This window comes from Marmota monax, unplaced genomic scaffold (assembly GCF_021218885.2).
Source record: "Marmota monax isolate L192 unplaced genomic scaffold, Marmota_monax_Labrador192_F-V1.1 WCK01_AAM20220418_F8-fsc00160, whole genome shotgun sequence".
Lineage (NCBI taxonomy): Eukaryota > Metazoa > Chordata > Mammalia > Rodentia > Sciuridae > Marmota > Marmota monax.
Genome location: NW_026694183.1, coordinates 3,501,207 through 3,504,768, shown reverse-complemented (window position 1 = coordinate 3,504,768; position 3,562 = coordinate 3,501,207).

Genomic DNA, 3,562 nt, shown 5'->3' with positions numbered 1-3,562 from the left:
AACACACTCCAGACGACGCTATTTTTCATAACATTGACAACCCAGGTGCCCACCTGTCTGAGACCCATATACCATACACGCCTTCCCTTGGAGAATCATATGAAAGACACTCCTATTTCAAGAGATGGTCACTGAAGGCCATAACATGCCATCTGTCACCTGCCAGCCTATTGCTTATAAAGCTCTGCCCTTCCCCATCACTCTGCCTCTCCAGTCATTGACTCCATTGGGCAGCAGCAGGACCGAACCTTGAGCTCTCCTTAAGTGACTTCCTGTCTTCTGAGTCTCCACTAATGACCCACGCTGTGTCCCCACTGTTCTGCATTATCTCCACTATTTTCAGCTGACAAAGACCCTGATGGCACCCAGACCACCACCCCAGTGATTGTCCCCCACCTCCTCACGGCCAGCTCTGATTTCAGAATGGGGAATGGGGCTCAGAGAAATTAAGACACTTGCCCAAGGCCACACAGCTCAGATGCCACAATACAAGTTTCTGCTTCACTCCTGGAGGAGAAAAATCACAAAACACAAAATGTTCCTAATTTCACTGCAAATGGGTAAAATTTAGTTCAGTCCTACTTCCATTTTCACCAATAAAGCTGCCCATCTTGTATGTAACAAAATGATCCGAGCAAGAAATGAAGAGCCTGTGTAGAGGTGACAACACCATCACATTGCCACCTCCATTCCCACCTGTCACCAGCAGTGTCGCCATCTTCAACGTGGTCACCAGTGTCACCATTGGCAACACCCTCACCACCACCTCGGCATCACCACCCTTTTTCATCCTCCATCCCGCTCTGCACACCGGGCAAAGGGGAAGGAGGTGCTGCAGAGCCTGGGAAACAAGAGGAATCTCGCTTTGACCCTGGCTCCTCTGACATGGTCTCTGATGAACCTGGGCTTGCAGCCTCAGGATTGGCCAACTACAAACAGACCAGGGGAAGGCAGAGGAGGGTCTAGGACCTCAGGCGGTTAGCTGCTGGGGTTACCGTCGCTAGGTGCAGCTGTCCTAGTTGACGAGGCCACCTTGGAGGCAGGGATAGGATCTGAGGTCCTGGGCCTGCTGTGCACACCTTCCTGTTTGGGGAGGAGGAGGAAGTCCCTCTGGGTGATAGATAGGGTTAGTGGTCACGGCTCTGCTGCACACCACAGTGAGATTTGCTGGGCCCCAGAGGAGCAAGAGGGGAAGCAGCTTCCCTCCAGCAGCCACATCCCAGGGGAGCTGCCTGTTCTACATCCTTCCAGAACACCTTCTTTTAATTTCTCGTTCCTTCTTCTATGCCCCAGGACCTAGCATGACCCACAGCCCACAGGAGGAACTCAATACATGTTTGTCCAATTAATGGGGAAAGAGCTAGCCATGCTCTGCTCCCCACAGCCCAGTGAGAGAGAAGATTGAAGCCCCAAGGCAAGATGCCTCCCGTCCCCACGGGGGCCGTGGCGTCAACCAGGGCACACCCTGGATTACCTGGAGCCCGTCCATCTGCCGCTCAGAGCACCTTCCTCTTAAGTCAAGATCTCATCCCGGCACCAAGCAGGCTGCAGCTCCTTGCTCTGTTTCTTGGTAAAGGCTTAGAAGTGCTGCGCTTTAGCTTTGTGCACCGGAAATGGAGTCTTCGTGCCCTAAACATGGAAGGCAGCTTCCATTCTGGACAGCTCTCAGTGTTTTTAGAATTGAAGGCAGTTGTGCTGGGGGTGTGCTCTGTGGGAGGTACAGGGAGCCTGGGGCACCAGTGGACAGGCCTGACCTCACCCACCTCTTCCAACTCTGAAACAGCCATAGTGGGAGAGAGTATTGGCACCCAGAACTAGCAAACTCTCCACAAAGAATCACTGTTGAACGCTGATCAGGAGAAAGCTGGGAGACTGCTGGGAGCCTTTACCAGATCCTGGGATCAGATGAGGAGAGAGTTGACTGGATTGTCTCTGTGCTAAGTGCTCGGGATTGCACACCGGCCTGGCCCATGCTGCCCAAGCACCGCACCGCTGAGTCCAGCCCAGCCCCCCCACTCATCTTCATCCTCATCATTGTCCAGCCAGCCTGTGCATCCACGGGTTCTGCATCTGAAGACTCAACCAACAGCAGATCTAAAAAAAATTTTTTTAATGGTGCCAGCCAGACACAGTACCTGTAATCCCAGTGACTCAGGAGGCTGAGGCAAGAGGATCCCAAATTCAAGGGCAAGCATCAGCAATTTAGTAAGGCCCTAGCAAGGGAGCAAGACCCTTTCTCAAAAATAAAAAATAAAAAGGGCCAGGGATGTGGCTCAGTGGTTAAGTGCTCCTGAGCTTATATCTGGTATGAAAAAAGAAAATTGTGCCTGTACTGAACGTATTCAGACTTTTTTCCTGTCATCATCTCCTAAATCCAGTGTAGCTCTTCACAGAGCATTTCCATTATAGCAGGCACCGTGCTCTAGACCTGTCTGGACCTGTCTGGAGTGTGTGGGGGATGTGTGTAGGTCAGTCGTAACTATGCTGTGTCACATAAAGGACTCAAACGTCTGTGGACCTTGGTATTTGTGGGGCTCCTGGAACCAATCTCCTATGGATGCCAAGAGACGACGGTACTTATAATCACAGATGCATTCGAGTATTCGCTCTGCCAGGCTTTATACACACACACACACACACACACCCCTCCGCAGCACATTCTGTTGTCACACATTCTGCCTACCTGGGTCACAAGGGTAAGTGACAGGTCACCTGCTTGGACTTGGTAGGATGAGGTTTTGACAGGGCACCAAGCATGAGACAGACAGGGGTCACCCACAGTGGCCTAGGTCTCTGATTTCTCTGCTCCAACTCGGTGGCCCGCAGCTGGTGTAAAGCCTGCAGATATCCCTTCCGTCCTCCCCTTTCAGACACAGGCCACTGTACTTCCCCCCACCCCACCCTGCCCTTGAATCGAGGCATGGTCAGGTGACCTGCCTTGGATGATAAATTTGAATTAAGGCAACTGTGTCATATCCTGGGGAAAGTTCTCCCCCCACCCCCAACACACACACTGGGGATTGAACCCAGGGGCACTTAACCACTGAGCCATATCCCCAGCCCTTTTTTTAAGACAGGGCCTTGCTAAGTTGCTCAGGGCCTCACTAAGTTGCTGAGGCAGGTCTTAAGCTTTCGATCCTCCTGTCTCAGCCTCCTGAGCGCCTGACCCAGGTAAAAGTTCTAGGAGCCTACTTTTTCACTTTCCCTTTCCCAGTGTCAAAGGAAACTGGCATCTCTCCAGAGGGAGGCTGTTCCAACAGCCTGGGGCACAGGGAGCAGAGCTCTTGGCTGACCCACACACAGCAGCAGCAATGGAAAGAAAGAAACCTTTGCTGCACTCGGGGGGTTACTGATTCTGGAGCATAACTGTTACCACAGGTAACGCAGCCTACCCCAGCTGACACCGCCCCAGCAGAGCCAGAAACGTGCAAGTCTCAAAAAATGAATGAGTGAGTGAATGGCAGAGAATAAGGACAGGGTCACAAGTTCTCCCTGGACTAGTGGTCGAGGGAAGAGCCCTGTCTCGAGCTGGCTGTCTCACACACATGTACCCGGGCTGGGG